We start from the raw sequence: 24,321 nt of genomic DNA, 5'->3' as shown, positions 1-24,321 counted from the left end.
GGCACCACGTGTCCCTTGGTAAACTAGGAATACCACCATCCCCCAGGTGCTAAAATTTGCTATGGAAGGGTGACGCAATATGGATATGGGTCGTTGGATGGGCGAGCCCAGATCCAACGGTTGGCGGTGAAAGGAGTTGGCGAAGGGCTATGGCGTGGGGTTCAAACAGTGTGGGCCCGACGCAATTAAATAATATTTTTTGCTGTGGGTGGGTATGATTGGTTCGGGGACCTTGGGTTAAATTATTTGATCAACCGGATGTTGATAAAACTTTTTAAATGGTGTTGTAATGGGTTATTAAAAGGTTTCTGTTAAACCTTTAATTCCCGAAATAATATGGTTTATAGCTAAACCGGGGCGGGATATATTAAACATTTTGGGGTTTCTATATATTTATATAATATGGGCAGGGGGAATAACCATAAGGGATTTACATAATAAAGTTAAAGTCAGTATGATTTTGATTGATAGCAAGCACTAAGTTTGATGTCAAGAAACCTAGGCTAAGGGAATTAAAAAGAAATTTTACACAAGAAATGTGGCTTCCTTTGCCTAAGTAGAAACAGAGTTTCACTTAGTCTTTTTCATGAAATGAAGTGAACTAGGAGTATTGAGCAGATCCCGACATCCTTGTGGGGAGGTCAGTGAGTGATTTTGGGAGAAGTATGGAGGGAAGTTAGACATGCATCACCTGATTTGTAGCCACACCTTTCCATGATACTTATGATATCCATGAGATGAATCACCTTTGAAAGACAACATTACTCATAAGCCTGCTTCTGCAACACCAAAACTACCTACCTAGCCTATTATACCTAACATTTTTTCTTCCTTTTTCCTTGGGTGCATTTAAACTGACAAACCCTTACTCTTTTCTTTTCTTTTAACTGCCATCCTATCTAAGTCTACCCTTATTTCTTCCAGGGGCTTAGATTTAGCTGTTGAGCACCTTTACTTCTCTACTTAACTACTTATCTGCCAAGCTTGAACTGTTTGGACGGATTTCGCTCTCTATGTCTAAAACAAGCAATTAAAACATGAACTGGCCAAGATTAAGCTATTTGGCCATCCATCAATTGTGACAAAAGTCAACTGATTGCACACAATGAGATTTTTTGGAAAAATAGAATAGTAGTGGCATTTTGGACTAGCACACTTTCTTGGTCTTCTTCATTTGGGGTTCATTTCTTTTCTTTTTGACCAATTCATTCTTTTTTCCCTTTGATCTTTCTTTTAGGGCATACCCTCTTTTCATTTTTTAATTTTCTTTTTTTCAAAATATGGAACCTTTGTAGCATGGAAAGGATGAACATATTTTGGATTTTACCAGTCAATCATGAAATATGACACCTATTGGTATAGGAGCATAATAGGTGGAAGAACTTAGCCTTGTGTGAAATGCTCTAAAGTCAAGCTCAGGAATGCCTGTTTCAGTCTAAGATGCATCAGGTGCCCTGAAAGTGCCAATGTGGTTCCGTCTCACTTGAAGGACCTCTTTCCCGCAATCGTTGAAGTCTTTTGAATGTTGGAGGAAAGAGTACATTGCTTATTTGATCGTCGGGATTTTCCTGCTTGTATTTACAGAAGGTGAGATTGTCTCGGCTAGGATCCTCACTGAATTTATGAATGAATTGCTGTTTCTTCATATTAATTTCCATTTAGGCAACATCGTAACCGCGGTCCTTGAGCATTTGCATTAAAGTGATACAGATTCTGTAGAGTTTCTTCTGCTCTGGAGCGCTGTCCCATATTTATTTAACGGTGCCATTGAATTTAAATATTTAACGCCTACCATATTACATTGAATGGTGGCTCATCTTTAACGCCAACCATATTACATTGAATGTTGGCTTATCTTTAAGCGTTGCTCCCATATTACGCAAGTCCACCCATTTATGCTGCCCATATATTGATACATTGGCTTGGTATCAAAGCGCTGTCCAGTTGAATGCGCTATACAGTTTTGTGTATTTACAGTCTTGGGTATTGACATTTGTTGTCTAGTTGAATTTGTTGTCCAGTCATATCAGAATTATATTTTTTTCCCATTAAGAGTAAAATTTTGCAGTAGAAGTTTTTGTTACAGTATGCGTTCAATCATATCCATGGTGGGAATAGTTCTCACCGGTAAGAAGAACTATCCTGAGTGGTCCCGCATGATAAAACACACCCTCATTTTCAATGAGTTGTCGAAAGGAGTGTGCATTGGAGACGGAGACAAAGAACCAGAACAACCTACCTTAGACAAAGAGCTCACCATTTGGAAAAATAAGAACATCAAAGCTTATGCATTAATCGCAGCATCTGTAAATGAAGAGGCGAGTTGCCATATTTTGCCATTATCAACTGCTTTCGAAGCCTCTCAAAAGCTGAAAGAACTCTATGACTCACATTCTGCACTTGAAGTTGTTCAACTCATGATTAAACTCTTCTCTCTTGAATTACAAAATAATGATCCTCTTTCTCTTCCATCTGAAGTAAAATCTATAATGCATGATATCAAATCCACTAAGGTTGAATTGGATATTCCTCTTATCACTTTTCTCAAGGCACTTTATCCTACTTACTCCTTGAGTCATTGCAAGCAAATGGAAATCTCAAATATATTACCTTTGACTCGCTTGTGAAAAAATTCGCTGAAAGAGAGAAAGATTTTTGAAAGAAGACAACCCCTGAATCTTCTGAAGAGGCTTTGTGCCTTGCTCATAAAGAAAGGAATCCTGCTCAAGATTCTTCCAGAGGAAGTGGTCGTCGAAGAGGAAGAGGAAGATATTTTAGAGGCAGGGGAGATAGACACTCTCAAGGAGAAAAGGTAGATCTGCACTGCATATGCTGCAAAAGAAATGGATCACATGATGCCTCTACATGCAAGTTATCATGGGACAAAACTGAGTAGCAATGAAACTAACAGAAAGGTAAAACTAATGACACGGATAAAAGTAAAGCACCTGAATACGTTCACTATGTTGTGGCACAATGTAATATTGGAGTAAATGAAGATTTATTTAATGCTTCACTTGCTTCTTGGAAAAATGATTGGTTGCTTGATTCAGGAGAAACTTGCCACATGACTCATACAAAATATTTTTTCAAAGAATTTATTGACAATGTTGATAGAGCAGTATACTTTACAGACCAATCAAAAATCAAGCCATCAGGGCTTGGCACAATCAGGCTTAAATTGCCTGGTCTTCTAGACTTTCTTCTGCATCATGTTCTATATCTCCCATAGCTCAAGAGAAACTTGCTGTCCTTGGTCCACATCTGCCAGCAAGGTCACTCCATTCATATGTTTGATGGCAAGCTTCAGGTGAGAAAAGCATCTGACCACTCACTTGTCATGAGGGGAATATAAGAAGAAAGGCTTCTCAAGCTGCAAGGTACCTCTGCTCATCCACAACATTTCTCATACAATTCTCATTATGAAGAAGGTACACTTCCATCAAGTTTATTATGGCATGCTAGATTTGGACATTTGAACTATGATAGCCTCCGCTTGTTGAAGAAAAATGGTGTTGCTGGTTTGCCTACAATTCCTAGGAAATTTAAGCAATGTGATGCTTGCATTCTAGGAAAGCATAGCAATGAGTATTTTCATGATTCACATTCAAAAGCATATAGAAATATTGAACTCATTCATTCAGATTTATGTGGTCCAATGCCTATTCCTTCTGCAAATGAAAATAAATATATGATGACATTTATTGATGACTACACCAGAATGTGTTAGGTTTATTTATTGAAGAACAAATATGATGCTTTTCAAACATTCAAGAAATTTCATAAATGGATTGAAAATGATGCACAATCTCATATTCGGTCTATTCGCATTGATAATGGAAAAGAATACACATCAAATGAATTTGAAAACTATCTTCGCCAACATGGGATCAAACATCAAACAACTGTGCCTTATAATCCCCAACAGAATGGTGTAGCTGAAAGAATGAATAGGAAAATCTTAAATATGGTACGATCCATGCTCTTCTTAAAAAATGTAAAGATAATGTTTTGGGCTGATGTTGTTCTATGTGCTGCATATATAAAGAATAGATGTATATCTAATGCTATTAGAAACAAGACTCCATATGAAATGTGGTATGGGCATGTTCCTTCGGTAAAGCATCTCAGGGTCTTTGGTTCCACCTGTTATGCCTTGATACTAAAGGTACATAGAAACAAACTTGGTGCAAGAAGTTGTAAGTGTATCTTCCTGGGGTATTCAAACACCTCCAAATAATACCGTCTCTATGATGAAGTCAATAAAAAGTTTGTTGCATCTAGAGATGTAATTTTTCTTGAATCATCCAAAACTGACAATGTTGTTGAGCGGAAACTTGATCGCTTGGATAGATTCACAAATGCAAAATAATTTCAAGAATTTGATAATCAGTTTCCACATCTTGAATGGGGGATTCCTATACTAGATCAACATGTGGAATCTTCTTTTGATGAACCCTCTCCCTCGCATGAAACTCCAACAACGGATGATGCTTTAAGTGATGTGATTGATAAAATTGGGAGACTCAATCTTGATTCGGTCCCAACTCAATCAACGAAGAACCCTAGACCATCTGAGAAAGGTCCCCCAAAGTGGCTAGCAAAGACACTTGAAAGTATTCATCCTGATGAGGTTGGAAAGACAGGAACTAGAAATTCAAACCAGCAAAATGGAGGTGATGTAGATGACTCTAATTCACTTATTGATATGGATGTTTCTTATGATTGTGAATTGAACTTGTCTACATATTTTGAACCAACTTCCTTCAAAGAAGCTGCTTCTAATGATGAATAGAAAGAAGCGATGCAAAAGGAGTGTGATGCCCTCATAAAGAACAACACTTGGAAGCTGGTTGATCCTCCATTAGGAACCAAACCAATTGGCTACAAGTGGGTCTACAAGAACAAGTATAAATCTGATGGCTCACTTGACAAGCACAAACCTAGGCTTGTGGCAAAAGGTTTTGCACAAAAGGAAGGGGTCGATTATGAGGAGACTTCTGCCCCCACAGCAAAATGGGCTACCATCCGGACACTCTTTGCCCTAGTAGCTCAGAATGGTTGGAAACTCCATCAAATGGATGTAAAAACTGCCTTCTTGAATGGAGATATAAAAGAGAATGTTTTTATGTCCCAACCTGAAGGATTTGCTGTGAAAGGACATGAACATAAATTATGAAAACTTTTGAAGTCCTTGTATGGCCTTAAACAAGCACCGCGATCCTGGTATGAAAAACTAACTGAGCATCTTCTGAAACTCAATATCAAACATTATGATCTCGATGATGCAACTTTATTTGTCAAGAAAGTTGGAAAAGCAGTTGTATATCTTGTGGTATATGTAGATGATATTTTGATGACAGGGAACAATGAAAGCTACATTGCATCCATAAAGAAGGAATTGGGGAAAAGTTTCAAAATGACTGATTTGGGCTATGTTCATTATTATCTTGGTATTGAAGTAACTCAACATCCAAAGTCCATATTTCTTTCTCAAAAGAAGTACATTGGAGATCTATTGAATAGATTTGGCATGACAAAATGCAATCATCTTACTAATCTAATGGAACAAAACTTAAAGCTCACATCTTTTGAAGGAAAATAATTTGAGGATGCAACAAAGTATAGATAGCTTGTAGGAAGTCTCAACTACCTAACTACTACCAGACCAGACATTTCATTTGTTGTTGGAATCCTCTCCAGGTTTATACAAAAGCCTTGTGAGGGACATTGGTCTGCTACATAATGAGTTCTAAGGTACTTGAGGGGAACTCAAGACTTTGGAATCAAGTATACACAGGTGGATGACTTCAGTTTGATTGGATACTCTAATTCAGACTTCGATGGAGACAAAGAAACTGGGGTATCTACTTCAGGATATGATATGAGTCTTGGATCAGGAGTTGTCCAATGGAGATCACGCAAACGATCAGTTCCAGCAGATTCCACAACAGAAGCAGAATACGTGGCAGCAGTTGAGGCAACAAAAGAAATTGTGTGGCTCAGGAAAATTCTTGAAGATTTGCAGGTAAAACAAGTACAATCAACTCCACTCGTGATTGATAATACCTTTGCAATAAAGTTGGCTAAGAACCCAAATTTCCATGATCGAAAGAAGCAAATCAATACTAAATATCATCTGATTCGACATCTTGTTGAGGCCAAGACAATCCATCTCCGTCATTGTTCCACTAATGAGAAAATTGCACTCATCTTCACCAAAGCGCTTGGAAGAGAAAAGCTTGAATGATTCAGAATGATGCTTGGACTCACCAACATCCCTTTAGATTAAGGGGGGGAATGTTGACACCTAATCATCAGGATTGGGTGAATAAATACAATTGATGTAAATAAATAATAAGAAATATGAACAGTCATCGGGATATGAAGTGAACAGTCTCCCTCATGTATATAATAAATACCTACTTGAAGGAATAAAATGAATTAAATTTGTGGAGTTACTACCTGGCCTGACAATTATGAATTTTTCCAGTATTTGATATAATGAATGGTAAGAAAATAAATGAAAGGGATATTAAAGAGTGTACAACCTTTTCATTTACTTGCTTCAAAAGATGATAGAAGGCCATGAACTCATAAATTATTTATAGTTGTTCCAAGATTGGCTTTTAATATCCAATATATACTCTTAGATAAGTGAAGTATGAAACCCACCCCCACATTTCATTGAATTTTCTTGAGTAATCCCATGGAAAGCAAGCTCATTATTATTATTATTACTTATATATATATGAAATTAAAAAAAAAATGAATTTTTTATGTTAAAATAATAATTTATAATTTATTTTTTTGTTATATTAATTTGTAAAAATATATATATAATTAAAATAAAATAGGAAAAATTAATTTATGGTGGTAATTCAATTAGCAATTATCATGTTATAAGATTTTATGTAAATTATGTGACTCAATTCCTCATGGTGAAGACAAAATAATAATAATAAAACTAAACTACTCACAACTCATAGCTATTTTTTAAAATAAAATGTATGGGATGAGGAGAATACTTCATTTGCATTGTTTAACAATTTAAAAAACAGTATGACTAAATGTTTCAAAAGATTTGGGAAGGAGCCATGCCTATTTAAAACAACACTATGACTAAATATTTCAAAAGATTTGGGAAGGAACCATGCCTATGAAAAGGGGAGTTAATGTATTTGCATGTTAAAAGAAAAATAGTGTAGCTATTACTTATATACATATTTTAAATTTTATTTTTAAAATAAGGTTGAAAACGTTCTCCAAGTAAGGTGTTATGGGACCATAGTAGTAGTGGTGTGGATTGTGGTGGTTCCTCCATCATGGTTGAAATGTCATATGGAAATGTCATGACCTTGGGTATTTCTGCCATGCAAGGAACTATTCACACACCAATTTGTTTCATTAAACTATCATACAACTCTCTAATAATGCCAAAATTATATTATATGTTGGTGCATTCATGGTGCATGTAGACATCGGAAGATGCATAAAACATTGGAAATAATGGCACAATCCAACAAGCCATGGTTTGGTGTGTTGGAGATCAACTCGAGACTACACCATCTCTCTTTGATGATATTTCCCAATCATGACAAAAGTGCAAGATATATGGAAGCCATTTGGGGTAATTTTCCCATTCTACTTCCTAATCTTTTGCTAGTTCACCTAATTTCTCTATCTTGTATGTTATATTGAACATTAGTTTTTATTTTTATATTGATTATAGTTTTAGTGGCTCCATTTTGTATTTTATATTGAACATTAGTTTTTGTTTTTATCTTGCTTATAGTTTTAGTGGCTCCAAGTTCAACCGGCAAGGGAAAGTGTCCATGCAAACCCCCTCTGCAAAGCATTAGAAAAAATGAATATATTGTAGCCACAACATCATCCTTCCACAAATATAATATGTTTGGCCTTCTTAATAGGGTGAAGGAGGTTGAGGATAGGGTTTTTTTGATGGTGTTGTACCTGCCAACATTCAAGGGATCTCCCCAGTATGAACTCCCAACTAGACCTCACACTGTTTTGTGTAGGAGTCACATATGGTATGATGGCCTGGTTGCCATTATCATAAATACCTGCCTTAGCTCTTGCTTGTCAACACATGAGAGTGGTTTACTTTGTCTCGAACAACAAAGTTCACGTGCCTAGTGAGTGCTTATTGCTGCTTGTGTCAAATTTATTTCACTGCAGAGGGAGAGGGTGGAAGTGAGTCTCAAGTTAAAAGGGAATAGTCCTGACTCTGTTGGAGACACACAAAACAATAGAACATGCACAAATTTTGATGGAGTAGTCCACACGGATGCAATAGTCACAAACACAATGTGAATAGATAACATGTACAACACCCAGTGGAATAGTCCACACGAGTGCAACGAGCATTATAACAAGTTTACAAGGATGAATTTGTCGAGTGTCCAACAAGATAGCCCACACGGGCGAGATAACATTATCAACTGATACAACACATTTCTAATAGAATATTTACTAAAAAAACTGAAATATTTCAAATATCTTAATATAGTTTAAAGAAACATGCACTACAAGCGTCCAAAGAATAGTCTTACAAACGAATACAATACATGTGTGAAAACGTGTTGGCCTATCAATAGGCTTCTAAATTAAGTGAAAATTTCAAGACACATCCGTACACAACTACGTCACTAACCCTGATAGCGGGGCATTGGAGCTGCTACTCACTCCTCAAAGCAAATATTATAGACTTTCAAGGCTATGTGGGTGGAACCAAGGTGAAAAGTTTGTTGCACGTACAAATGCGGGGTATTTATAGACAAGGGTGAAACTAGCCCTTGTGTCTGTTCAACTTCCCTCATGACTAATCCTGGTGGATATTGGTGGCCACCTACCGATTCCACTTGGAGCCCCACCATTGTTTATTTTAGTTTTTCAGTTTCCTTAATTGTACCACAATTTACTATTTTTAGTAGTTTTTCGGGTCCTAAACTTCCAAAGCCCTTTTGAGGCCCTAAATGATGTGTTTTTTTGGAATCTACCGCTAGCTTTCTCTAGCAAGTTGTTTTTTTGTTGTAGTCCTTAGAGATATCTTCCCAACGAGATATCATGCACATCAAACAGAGATAATATGACCAAGTCACGACCCCAGGAATTTAGTTGACCAACTAACCCCAACGGGGTCCAAAAGCTCTTGGTCTTACATCTCCTCAGGTTAGGATTTTGGTTGTTTAGGGTTAGATCTTAATATTCAATAATAAAAAGGCCCTTGAGCCTCATTTTAATGTAGTTTAGAGGCATGTAGCCACCACATATCTTCTCAGAGATAAGCTACCATCACCGAGCTAGTATCATTTCCATACTGTTTGTAAGCATATTTCGGTATTTTACATTAATGAAATGAAGTATTATTTCTGCTAAATCTTTGTATTTATGCTTATTTATGTACTTTATTGTGTTCTTTCATAAATTCAGATCAGTAGTATTAGAGCAGTTTTCTCTTTCTCTGTTGTTCTTTGCATGTCCCCAACGAGGTTGGGACATAAGGAGTTAGGGCTTGAATTGGTCGAACCTTTGCAAGACCATCCTTGCAAATCTCGATGGTCTCCCATTGCAGATGAAAAGAAAGATGAGGGCACAGGAGATCCTATCAAAATCATGCTCAAAGAAGCCCTCGAGTGACAAAGGAACACGATGATGGACAACTTTGCCCAAATCCTTCAGCGGCTACCCAGGGGCGATGCATCTGCTTCCAAGAGCTACTCTAGACATGCCACACCCTTTAAGGTACATGTTAACTTTGAAATCCCCATATTCAAGGGTCGAATAGATGTAGATGTCGTAGATAAATGGTTGAATATGATAGAAGGATATTTTTTTGTTCATGATTTTTCTAGTCGAGAAAAAATTACTTTTTCTCTTCTCAAAGACACCACCCACATCAAGGACTGGTGGAAAATCTATTGTGAATAGAAGGATGAAAGTATAAACTCACCCTTTTCAGCTACTTCCACTTGGAATTCATTCCAGGAAGCCATCAAGGAGCAGTACTATCGCTTCGGGAGCTACAAGGACAAATACATAAAGTGGACCACGCTGCGATATGGAAGGGACCAAGATGTGTTGGAGTTTACCAATGTTTTTCATACCCTTCGTACAAAGTTGGGTATCAAGGATTTTGAGAAACATTTGGTATTCAAGTACCGCGACTGCCTACATAGATACATCCAGGATGAGATGGAATTCCTGGACATCTCCTCGCTCAGCATGACATATCGATATGCTGTCAAGATCGAGCATAAGTTTAAGCAGAAGAAGCGAGACTTTGGATCTGCGAATCCAAAGCAAGGGAAAGGCTTCACCAAACCACAGAACCAAGGACAAAGCCAATACAGTGTGACCCAAGACAACCCATTGAAGCTGTAAGAAAAAAACACCACCATGAAGTCAAAGAAGGAGACAGGAAAGTGGTGTGAGTTCTACAAGAGCCCCACTCATATCACAAGTGAGTGTTGGGCCAAGCAGTTGATGGTGGCTGAGTTGAAGCCTTCAGAATCAAATCCATGTTTTGACCCCAAGTCAAAACCCTACAAGAGGAATGGCAAAGGGAAGCAAATCATTGATGCAAATCCTAGCACCACTGTTGCCATCGCCAAGATCTAGAAGAATGAGCCTGAAGATCCAGAGGAGGGGGAGCATATTTTCCACTCACAAATGTGGGTGAAGTGTTCACCACTATAATTCATTGTTGACAGTGGGAGCCAAAAGAACCTCCTTTCAATAGAGATCGTGAAGCAGCTGGGACTACCGACCATACCTCACCCAGAACCGTACAACATTCGATGGCTTCACCAAGGATGAGATCTCCGAGTCCGCCAGTAGTGTTGCCTTCCTTACAACATCAAGCCCTTCACATATGAGGTATTGTGTGATGTTGCACCTCTTGATGTTTGTGATGTATTATTGGACCAAACATACTTGTGGAAGTGACATGATGTGTATGAGCCAAGGCCTTGCACTGCTATTATTTCTTTGTGTAATACATTATATAGGATAGCAGAGGTAGCTCCACCTATTACCACTTCTTTCATCTCTGATAAGAAAGGTAGTAAGATCATCTCCCAGACTAGGAAATTTATTTTCTTTCTGGTTCAATCTCAAAGTAAGGCGAAGATCGTAGCCACATCCATGGCCCCTAGGAAGGTTTCCTCCACGCAATAGAAGTAGGTGGATATGATCATGAAAGGATACATGGACATCTTTTCCTCACCAACAGGGGTACCGTTAAACTGTTAGGTCAAGCATTCATTTGATCTGACTCTAGGAGCACCTCTACCCAACGGGCTGATATATCGCCGTCCATTTTGGAAAATTCCAAGTACAAGCAGAAACATGATCAACATCAAGTGTCACACAAGTTTTAGGTGGGTGAGAAATTTTGGTTGCATTTGCATAAAGAATGCCTTACCAAAGCCCATTAAAAGCTCAGACCATCCCGATATGGTCCTTACACCATTAACGTAGATGTGGGAAACAATGCTTTGGAGCATAACATTCCCCTATTCCTTGGCTTTCACTGAGTGTTCAATGTGGATTTCCTTTGACCATGCTTCCCACCATTACTGGACACATCAGAGATTACAGAACAGCTCACCAGGGACCAAGTTTAACATAAGTTTCCCCATCTCATGGAGGCACTCAACGCAATGGGGACCATTGCTTCCTAAGGGAGGAGGAATGATCCATGTTGATATTAGTGGCCACTCGCCAATTCCACTTGGACACCCACCATTGTTTCTTTCAGTTTTTCAGTTTCCTTAATTATAACACAATTTACTATTTTTAGCAGTTTTTCGGGTCCTAAACTTTCGGAGCCATTTTGAGACCCTGAACGACATTGTTTTTGGCAATATGCTACCAATAGCTTTAGATAAGTCATTTTTTTGTCGTAGTCCTTGGAGAGATCTTTCCAATGAGATATCATGCACATCAAACATAGATAATATGACCAAGTCACGACCCTGGGAAGTTGGTTGCCCAACTAACCCCAACAGGGCACCAAAGATCTTGGTGTTACATCTCCTTGGGTTAGGGTTTTGGTTGTTTAGGGTTTGATCTTATTGTTCAATAATAAAAAGGTCCTTGAGCCTCATTATAATGTAGTTCATAGGCATGTAGACCCCACATCGCTTCTTAGAGATAAGCTACCATCGTCGAGATAATATCATTTCGATATTGTTTGTAAGCATATTTCAGTATTTTACATTAATGAAATGAAGTATTATTTCTGTTGCATCTCTGTAGTTATGGTTATTTATGTACTTTATTACATTCTTGCATAAATTCGAATTATGACTGTTTGACTTATGTGACTTTTTAACTTTACACGACTCTTCAGCTTTACATGTCGATCTCTTGGAATTCTACGTTATATTACATTGATTACAACATTATGTACCATAATAGTGATGTGGCCAAGATGGCTAATGACATGACTCGACATGACAAAGCTGATATGTTCATGCTGGTGGTGGTGTCCATGTCGAGCTGTAGTGTTGTTGAGTGATGGATATGCTCTTGGTGTATTATAGCTTCACCTTCACATGGCAAGGTGTGTAGAGTCTTTGATGGTCTTGGTGTTTGCTTGATGTTGCAAGTGCATGTCTCTCCTTCGCTTGTACATTGGCATGCTCCATGTGTTCACCCGTTTGTGAACAAGTTTCCTTGCATGCGCTATTTATTCATCCCATTGATCATCGCGCCATGTCTCATCCATGTACCTGTATCTGCAATCACTCATGATGAGACAACATCAAATCTAGAAATCTCCTAGACTACCATGATGCATTATCTTTTTCTTTCGAATGTAGGTGACTGGGAGAGAGGATAAGGCTCTAAAACCATGTGGGCTCCGGGAACTGTCCATGAAAATTGCATAAAGGTCACTAGGAGGCTGATATGGGCTATCCAGATCGACAGTGACTATTTGCAGGGCTTGGCTTGGTTGGAGGGCAGATCTAAGCAATTTTTCTAAGGAGACAGTGCAGGCAGTAGAGGAAGACTAGTAGTGAAAATTGCACAATTTCTTTGAGGAGGTTGGCAGTGGGTTGCGGGAGGCTATTGGTAAAAACTACACAGAGCTAGGAGGATAGCATACAGGACATCCCTACATAGTTTCTGGGTTGAGAAGGATGCTGGACAACTAGGATACTACCCATGAAACTAATGCAGTTTTTAGGAGCACCAGGCTGGCTAACAAGGTCACTAGCTGGAAAAATTGCACAATTTTTTAGGGCAGTGCAATGATAGGCAACGGGTGTTTGTCGGGCATGTCTGCACAGTTACTTCAGTTAGTAGAAGCGGGCATGCTTGGAATCTTCTGTGCAATTTTTTGGAGGAGTGAGGATCGGGGTCACTGCCCAGTCAAGCTCTCTTGTTGAATAGCTAAAGGCTTGGTGGCTTTGCTTGCAGGCAATGTAGGTTGAGATGGTTTGCTGAGAAAATTCTGTGATGTTCTAGGTGACAGTCATTTGGGTCGACTCAGGATCACACAGTGAAAACTTCCTAGGAGGCATCCTCAAGTTCAGTGCAATTCTAGAAAGTAGCACACGATCAATGAGAGCTGAGACTACACAATGCAACTCAGTGAGGGTCCGGTTGTTGGAGGGTGGTCCAGTCAACAAAGCTTCAACATAATTACTAAGTGGTTGATTGAGTGACTTCGTACATGCGTGACCTCGTGAACACACACTCAACATGACTCGATGACAAGACACTTCGAACCATCAAGGCAACATACAATGAGTGTGACTGACCGACGAGTGCAAGCGACAAGCGCAACTCTTGAGATAGACATTTGGACGACCAGGATGACACTTGCGTGGAAGTGCTTAGAACATCATGTGTGAGTACGATAGATGTTTACATAGCGAACACAACTTGAACACAACCTTCAACAATACTAGAATAAGGTTGCAAGCATGACATAGCAATCAATCATGCCGAAGACGAAAATTGGTTGAACAAGTGAAAAGGAAGCAAGACATGCAGAAGAAACACATAAAATGACCTTTCATGTTTGCACACATGCATGTTACTGAGGATAGGATGATATAACAATGACAGAAAGTCCTGCAATATTAACTAAGAGGTGTACTTTGAAAGGTGTTCTTTACTTACCGTACTTACCCTGAAGATGATCATGCATCCGATGGAGTTTTCATGCAGTCCTAATCTTCTTGATTACTTCGTTCCTTAGTCTTTCTCCTCAACTCCTTGGAAGTTATTTCAGCATGTCACCTTTTCCTATAGTCACTTAGAGGTAGATCTGCGCAATTTCAACGGACAATGACTACTGTCGGAATGAGGCCCTAGGAGGCTCGTTTGTGCAGTTTCTACATGCAAGACAGAAATAGCAGCTTGGACAACGTTGTGCAGTTTTGAGGCACAAGACATTGTTGCACGATGGGGGTCATGGGAGGACACCTCTGCAAAATTTTTGAGTGTAGTGCAGCCAGACTACTCTACACATTTTTGGAGAGAAATGGGGGTTGGGGTCTATGTGGGTTGTAGGGTTTCAACATGCAAGGGTGGTTGGTGTCTCTGTGGGCTGCGGGGTTTCAACAGGGAAGGGAGGTTGGTGTCTCTATGCACTGTGGGATTTCAGCAGGCAAGGGAGGAAGCTTGGTGGTTGTAGAAACAAAGCACACAGTTCAAGGAAGCTGGATGAGGCTAGGTTGCTCAGGAAAATGGCTAAGTGTGAGATCAGTGAAACATATTTAAACAATGATAGGACTTGACTATGATCTTACACAAACACTTATTGTCACAATATATACCATCCATAATGCATAACACATACTTTTCTTGATGCAACAACCTTCATGAAAAGAGTGCATGAAGTGAGTGTGAAACATGTCTATGTGATGGCAACCACTCATACACAAAGAATTACCTTGAAGCAAGACAATATTCCCTTTGCATGACAAACAACAACCCCTATGACCAAAGATGACACATGCTGCATAAAGATGAGAACATGAACAACTCTTAAGATCAAAGAGGGGAGCATGAAATCATAATCTTATCAACAAGTGACCAAGGATGATTGATCACAAGATCTAAGGTAGCTTCCAAAATTTAAATGCAAGCCAAATTTTGGAGGGTAGTTGTAGCTGCTACAACACTTAGTGACACACTGGTAGAACTCGAGCTCTCTGAATGGACCTTGTTTCGTTAAAAGTGAGTCTAACCCTTTTGGAAGTATTGTTCAATTCATCGATCATGATGGCTTCTACACTAGATTTTTTGAAAGATGTAACCCCTACCATTCTCTTGATCGGTCAGCACACATTCCAAACCAAGTCAACTCAGTTGTTTCGATTAGGGATGAGGGGTATATTGATTCACAAGTAATATAACTTCCAGAGTTAAAGTTTCATCTATGGTGTTGCATCGCTACCACCAAGCCTTGATAGTACCCCGATGGAGTCATGCAGGAACACAAGCATCGCTTCATTGCCAGTGAGCCTACTCAGTACCTGATGGAGTTACTTGCATGACCTCTCTGCACCGGAAGCCTTTCTCTTCTTTCTCCTTATTCAATTTTCATTTTTTTTTCAAGGACTGTGCATAGGCTTATTTATTACAGAGGCGGAAGAGGGATCCCAACTTATTGAGAGCAGAAGAGGTTTTTCTTTCAGAGAAGTATGTTATGTATACCTCTGACATACTTGTTAAGGTTTTCCCCCTCACCTTACTCTACTTGACTGAGTTTACAAGGGTTAACCCAAAACAATAAACTAGAGTAGGTGGTACTAGTTAACAGTGTAAGCTTTGTGTCTTCACCAAGACTCACTATGAGCATAACTTATTTTCCATTAAGGCATCATCGACTGAAGACAACAAGTTATTCATAAATAGAGAGGACAACAGGTAACCAAATGTTGATAGTTTTACAAGTCCTCTTCTATTTTCCTAGCTTGTCTCTAGAGCCAAACACGGTTTCATGAGAGGCTAGCCTATGGGTATAAGCAAGCAAAGAAAAAAGTAGAAGGAAAGTGAGAGTGAAAAAAAAGAAGCAAAGAAAGCAATCCAAACCAAGTAAGCAGGAAAACAAACATGAAAACCAGAAAGTAAACCAAAGAAAGAAGCAAAGACTACTCCTAGTCCTATGCTAAACAATGCATGGACCTACTCATATGAAGTGATATTTCCAATGCAACCATCGGTGCATTGGCTGACCCATGTTGGTGAAGGCATGGTTTGCAAAAAGCGCAGTCAAGCAAACCAACAAACATGAAAGATATAACAATGAAGACCAACACACTCTGAGTTGAAACACATCCACAGAAAAAGAAAAGAGTGAAACCACAAGACAAACACTACGTGGACTTACCATGGTGCTATGAGACATTGCGTACAGTTGATATGCATATACATTCTCCTGACCGTGGCAGATAAAAAAACATGACAAAAAGAGACAACTTATGCCTTACAAGTGTGCTTGCTTTGAATGGTTCCTCCAGTGCATAAGTGACGTGATCATGTGATTCTGGTGAAGGAAGTGAAATATGTGTGTTGGATTGATCTTTAGTGCATAGAGATGAATGATGAGGAGCCTTGGGTGTTTGAAAAATCTCCTAATCAGAATTGGAACTAACCTCAGGACAATGAGGGCTTGACATGACCATCAACACAGGTTGAAGTGCCTCGACAACATGTGGGGTTTCCACTTCATCAATAGATAAATCATTGGAGACAATTCACTAGAAATATTAACAACAAGTGAATCAACATCATGATCAAGTGAAGAAGTATAGAGATCATGACAACCATGATAAGAAAATTCACGATCTTTGTCAACATCCTCATGATTTGATGAATCATATAGAGGGGTAGATGAGAAGCAAGAACGTTCACCCTCTGCGTTTCCAAAAAAAGTAGATGAAAAGTCATGTGGATTCTTATTGAAATATTTTTACTCTCCATTATGAAATGATGGACTGACATAAGGTACATTCTACGCATGATCAGAAGTAGATACATCCGTGGATGCATTTACACAAGGAAAATCATAGATAGTAGAATCACCAGAGATGTTAGGAAAAAGCCAAGGAGGTGTAGACAGAGGGAGGTCATCCTTTACCGCGGGTTCATGTTTAGATTTCCACACACACTCATCATGAATGATAGTGCAGGTTGGATACACAACATCAACTCCATCGATAGCTTGATCCTCGTTCACAATAGGTGTGGAGTTCGGAATGAAAGAACAAAAGACAGTATAATCCAGAGGATCAATGGAACGTGAGGATGGAGGTTGAAGAACAAATCCACTTGATAACCAGCAGGCTTGCAAGCCAAATATGTGCAAATATCAAGATAATGTGGGGTAGGAGGATTGTTATAGGTCTATTTTGGCAAATCATTCTTGGCATTCAAATCAGTACAATTAGGGCTCATCAAATCCTAATTCAGTTGTTACATGCCCCAAACAAGTCATCAGATTGAATGCTTCCATTCATGAAATTTTGTAGCATGAGGCCTTGCTGAAATGCCTCCTTGGGACACCAGTGCAGCCTTGGTCAGGGGTAACTGTGCTGCAATGTAGGTAGGCCCATTTAGGCCTACACTACAATGCACTTAGGCCTTCTTTGACCTACGCTAGGTGAGAATGAGTGAAATTCATATTGGATTTTGGGAATATTCCTTGATTCTAGATCATTCTAGAAGGATTCCATCTCTTATCTCATCCTATGAGCTCGAATTTAGATAGTCTATGGATCAATTAACCTCCTATCCTCTCATCCCTTGCTCCATGGAAACTAACTCCAATTTTGGAAGGCCATTCAATACCCAGTTTATGAAAAAACCACCTCCATTTCCCTATAAATTGAGCACTCATCATAGTGATCAAGGGGATAGAATCTGAAGATTGTAGAGAAATTATATTGGTTTGAGATTTGAGTTCATGTCAAGCAATGTTATGCTGCTGGATTGGTGTGCTTTTGGTGTGACGAGGGTTGGACTGAAGCTGGAGGAGTGACACAGGATCAAACTGTATTGGGTGAAACTCTTCCTTCTACATTAATAAAGTTCTTTATTCCTTTTCTCATATTCTTGTTCATATCTATGATGATTATGTGTTTCAATGTTTTTGATTCCATTGGTTTATAGTAGATAGATCATGTATGCTTTGATCATTGTTGTTTCTATTTCTATTGACACAGGTACCTATTGAGCAGATTTAGTTCAAGTGGGAGCGATGGGAGCAATTCAAAGGGGATCAAGGAAGTGAAAGACTACAAGTAAGTTCCCTCATATCATCTATCTACTATTAAACTACTTTCTTTCTGTTCAGTTCCCTCATATCATCTATCTACTATTAAACTACTTTCTTTCTGTTCTTTTAAGTGTAGCTACCCACTTAGGGAAAATGTGTTTATCCGTAGATGCAAATTCCACATAACAAATTAGAGACTATACTGGGGATTGACTGTCATTCCTGGTAGTTCATCGTCATCATATTACACCCTAGTTCTCTTTGCTTGACTTCATTGATCTTATTTCAGTATTTTTGAAGTGTTTTTGGTCAAAAAGTGTGCTTTAATGTCTCTTGATTTGACTCTCTGGCACCAGTGAAGTGTTGGTCTTGACACAGTGCGCTGTAGAGAAGCCCTAGCTTAGATATAGAGCATTTTAGCACACTCTCCTACTCTATCCTATGTTGATACCTCTTAGGGAAAAAACCCACCTTTGGCTTGGTTTTTTCCAAAGTTCTTCTGATGTTGTTTGCTAAAAGATCAATGTATCTTATGGTTTTGAAATCAATTTGTATTTCTCCTCTTAGCCCTACTTTGGCCTTGATTGTTTAGTGTTTCTTAAATTATTTATTTAACATTATCAATTCATTATCAAAGTTAGCTTATAATCGATCATTCTTTTCTAAAAAGGAAGTGTTTTAAAGTCTTCATTTATTTGAAAAAGGAATTGTCGTAAAGTCTTCATTTCTTGCGAAAAGTATTGATTGATTATTTGTGCATTTAGTGTCCTTTTTTCCATCTAAACATTAAGCGAAATGAAAAGAAAAACATGCATTATGCATTTAGAGGTTTGTGTGTGCTTGTAGGAATAGTATAGGGAATGTTGCATTAGATATGCTCTATGCTCTTTGATTAAACATTATGATTGCTCTATCCCTTGTAGTTAAGGTTTTCATTGTTCAAATAAAATGAAAAGAATGTTTCTCATCATAGTTGCATTCGAGGAATTTCAAAGAAATCACGCGGTGAACCTGAAAGACAAACTCCTAAAAAAGATCAACTTAAAATTTATCTCAATTAAAGGTTCTAGGCTAGAGACGTGTTCCAACATAACGTTATAACTTAATGCATAACATTTAGAGGTTATAGGCTAGAGATGTGTTCCGGTGTTGTAAAACATATCAGCTATCATTAATTGTCTATGATACATTTCGAATGTGATACCTCATTCCACGTATGTAAGTATATCATAGCTCGTCCACATACCTTCAGGTATATAGGGCGGTGTTATAGTACAAAAAGTATAAAGGAATGCTCTCACTATGCGGTTTCGCATTATACAATGCTAACGCAGATTGGGCCTCAACGTACTTTCAGGTATATATGGGAGGACTACATTATGTTGCTCTCCATCCTTAGGTAATTGAGGTGGCCTCCTTATACACTGTGATACACTGAACACAACATTTGGGGAGATTGCTTGCATGTATGTTAAGTCTTTGGTTTACTGAGGCAGTTTATTGTAGTTCATAGTTACTTGGAAATCCTTTTCCCTATATGATTCCTCTTTTGTTTTGTTATGTTATTTTGATTAAAATAAAATTAATTGACCATAGAAAACATCCTCCATGTCACTTCTTAGTTGATCTTAGGTTGAGACATATGGCAACAACTCCGGAGTCCATCGATCAATGAATTCATTTTGATGGGAATCTTAGTCCTTTTCCTCCTTTTGGAAATATTAGTGCTCCTTATATGGCTACATTGTCCCTTCTAGTACTTACCATCAGCTTGCTAGTATGGTTGTTCTCAACCTCCTTGGCCCCACAATTGAATATTCCTATAATTGGACAAAATCAACCTCCAGTTGATCCTAAAGTTGACCCTTTAACTTATTCATTGGTTGTTTCTTCCTACCCTTCTTCCCCTTCACCTGGTAAAAGTATTGACACTAGTAACGAGGTGGATAAGAAGAAGAAGAAAGGGAAGAGGAAGAAGAAGAAGAAGAAAAATCAGCAAGGGGCAACCAACCAACCATTTCTTTGAATGCAACTTCTGATGAGAAACCATCCAATAAGCCTCACAAACTTTGATATCCTTGCAAACTTTGTACGGGAGACCATATTCTTCGAAATTTTTCTGGTATTCCTCACATTTTAGAAGAATTGTCTTCTCATTCACATCATCCTATGTCAACAAATTCTGGAGATCATGCTAGTGACACACCATCAACTAGTGGTAGTAAAGTTCATGGAAATAAGGGTAAAGTTAAGTTTCCTTGTAGGTTATGCGAAGGGAATCGCCCCATTCACCTTTGTCCCTATCTATAGGAAGCCAAAAAAGTGCTGGATAACCATCCTTCTTCTCCGCAGTGACTTCCATTTGGTTAGAGGAGACTCTTTCTTAATCCTTCACTAGTTGATGAAGTGACTGACCCAAATCAACCATCGGTCAGACCCACTCTCTCTGAATGTGAATCCCATGAGTCTATAGTTGACCAATCACAGGTCGAGAAAATAGTTGACCCGATTTCACCTTTAGTTAATGTACCTTTCCCGTAGAGAGAGAGTATGATACCACTCATGCTTTTTTCATTTCTTTAGATTCCAATGAGCTTGGAGGCAACCCTCTTGTTCCATCAAGACGGGAGGAAAATCCTCCCATTCTCATAACTCAAGGGGGTAATTCTCCCATTTTTATTGTACCCCCTCCAAGTAGTCTGGTCACTTCCTTTAATTGGAATCGACTGGCAGGATTTTGTTTCCCTTCTTATGTGCCTTTCCAGATCATAGTACAGGTTTATAATATGACTATATCTGGCACTATTATAGATGAAGGTGCATCTATGAGTATCTTTTCCTCCACTGCTTGACAAGCACTCGGTTCACTGCCACTTGTGCCTATTACACAAAATTTATTGGCTTTTAATGGAGGAACCAATCAACCATTAGGGATATTTCCTTATTTGCCTATTACTTTGGAAGGAAAAATCATTTCTCTCAATGTGATGGTAGTCCCAGGCCCTTTAGATTACAATTTACTTCTTGGGTGCGACTATGTTTATGAGATGGGAGCTATTGCTTCAACATTCTTTCGAGTGATGTGTTTCCTGCATCAAGGCAGAATTGTCACCATTGACCAGCTTTCATTTCCCAGTCCAAATATGGCTTCTAGTTAGCCATCTTCCCTAAATGGTCCTATTTTCCCAATGGTATCTTCCCTGCCACGAGTCAATTATGTGAAAACCCATTCCATGCCTGCATCAACTGACGATCAATTCCGTGATGTTGTGCATTATGTACTGGGGGCATTGGAACCATATTTCAATAATGGATTCCTTGCTACGTATCCCTTCCAGACCATTGTTCTCCCATCTGATGAGAACCTCTTGGAAGTCATGACCTCTTATTGGTCATGATCAAAGAGTATGAGGATGGTTCCTAGTCTTGTGTCAACCTCATTAAAAAATGAAGCAAAGAGTATGAGGATAGTTCCTAGTCTTGTGTCAACCTCGTTAAAAAATGAAACAAAGGGTATGAGGATAGTTCCTTGTCTTATGTCAACCTCATTAAAAAATGAACAAAGGAATATGACGATAGTTCCTGGTCTTGTGTCGACCTCATTAAAAAATGAAACAAGGGATATGAGGATAGTTCCTGGTCTTGTGTCAACCTCGTTAAAAGATGAAACAAAGGGTATGAGCATAGTCCCTTGTCTTGTGTCAAGCTCATTAAAAAATGAAACAAGGAATATGAGGATAGTTCTTTTACTATGTCAACCTCATTAAAAAATGAAACAGGTCCTAGATCATACTTCCTTGTCTTGTGTCAAGCTCGTTAAAAAATGAAACAAGAAATCTGAGCAGAGTTCCTTGTCTTGTGTCAAGCTCATTAAAAAATGAAACAAGGTCCCCTGGAGCAAAGTTCCAATTCGAGTCTTTGATTAAATCTCATAAAATCCTAGTCGAGTCTTTCACTTGATCTCCTAAATGAACCTTCACTCCAAGCACCTGATAGCCACAAGTAGTCTACTTAGGTGAATGTAATGAAGCTTGGGGGCATGCTCATAGAATTGAGTCATCATGTTGGAGGCATGTAAACGAATCTCAAGCATAGTTTTCCATGGTTCAAGCTTCTGTAAAACTGAAACTGAATCCAATCATAGTTTTTCGTTTCAAGCTTGTGTAAACATGAAACTGAATCCAAGCATAGTTCCCTATGGTTCAAGATTGCATAAAAATGAACCCATCTCCATTTTAACCCTCTTAATTGCCATTTTATCAACCTCTTCCATTAGATGAGCCTTGGTTTTTCTCCTTCCATCGTCAGTATTTGCTTGGCCGATCATACACTTGCACTTGGTTGTTTTACCCTTTTTAAGGAACAGTGGAAATGAGTGGTTTTATTAGCCAGCCTCTTCCCATAAATCAACATTTTTGGAGAAGTTCCAACATCACCAGAACTAGTTGCTATCCTAGACACCACTCATTCCTCTAAGTGGAGTCCTCCTTAAGCTCTTTTCAGACTCTTGAAACATGAAAATATTTCTGAGTATTTTCCTTTTTGACTCGTTAAAAGAAAATAAAAACAGGGGGTCTTCTTTCAAGTTCTTTTCGGACTCTTTAAACATGAAAAGATTGTCACGTGCTTGTCCTTTTCAGCTTGTAAATAGATTGGAAATGACATCTACTTAGTATAAGTTTAACCCTTTTCAGGACTGAGATAGATTATTTATGAAAAAGGAATACGTTGATCGAACATGGTCAATGGGTTCTCTCTTGTATTATTTTACACTCTTTTAGACTTGAGAGACAAATTTACGAAAAAGAACTTGTGGAATTTTCTCTTTGTCCTTTCTAAAACTCTCTAAACATGAAAATGACCGAGTTCTCAATGTCGTTAAACTCGTTAAAACATCAAATAGCGACAAACTTGTAAATCATGACAAGACTGAGTTTCACCTTAGCTAGGCTCATTAAAACATCACATAGTGATGGATTCACCCAAAGCGTGGAATTATACTACAAGCATATGTTATCCTCTACAAGCATATGTTATCCTCCTCAAGCTTGTTAAGAAAATAAAGAGGTACTAATCAGCAATGACTGGGGAAAATGGGAAAAGGGATAAATCATTTTATGGTAGCAAGTCGCTCTTGAACATGACACTTTCACTTCACCTCTGTGACTATTTGGGTTGGGTTATCTGCTTGATGGTTATCATACCGATGGTCTTTCACACCATCCATCACTTTGGTTTTGGGTCAATGCTATTAATTCATTCAGTGTCGTAAACATGTTCAAGAGAAGTCACTTAGTAAACTTCATCCTTTGCAATACTCATAAACCTTCATTTTCATGACCACCATTCCTAAACCTTGTGTCCTCAATCAAATTTTGTCTTCAAAATAATTACACTCATTTCATGTCATTGATGGGGGATACATCAAGGCCCTCCTACGACAAGTCGTTTCTTGTCGACATCAGCACATTATCCAGGAAGTTGCCTTAGAAACACCCTTCCAGTACCTTGAGGCTTGCATACATCAATGGCAAGTGTCTCACTTCCGGCGACAGGTTGACATCACTGGCCTTCAACCGAAAGACTTTTTATGGTGTTTGACATCAAAACATCTATTCACACCATGCATAATGTGTTGTAGTACCTTGAGAATCATTACCATTATTGGTGATCTCTCTCGTGTCTGTTAACAACTTACATCACTGGCTGGTAATCAGATGGTTTCTTCACATGTTCGACTTTAGATAACATTTTCACATGGTTAGACTCGTACTTGGGTGAAAAATTGGATGAGATAGAAGACCCCAGATCTAGTTTCATCCATTCGGGCTGAGATTTCAAGAGAGTACTAAATCATCTATATGATGGCTTTACACAGATGGTCATCCTATCATGGGTATGTATATGTAGATGACTCTCTGATTTATGTACATGTAATGAAAATTTTATATGTTGAGTATGGGTATGCCTTCTCTCAGCAATTCATGAAAATTCTAAAATGTCATGATGCTATGTATTGTAGTCAATGCAGGTCATGTCCGCTTCAGATCCTCCCTGTC

This window comes from Pinus tabuliformis, chromosome 7 (assembly GCF_031772625.1).
Source record: "Pinus tabuliformis cultivar Carrire ecotype Pingquan chromosome 7, CPIR1, whole genome shotgun sequence".
NCBI classification, from domain to species: domain Eukaryota; kingdom Viridiplantae; phylum Streptophyta; class Pinopsida; order Pinales; family Pinaceae; genus Pinus; species Pinus tabuliformis.
This window is presented reverse-complemented; position numbering follows the sequence as displayed.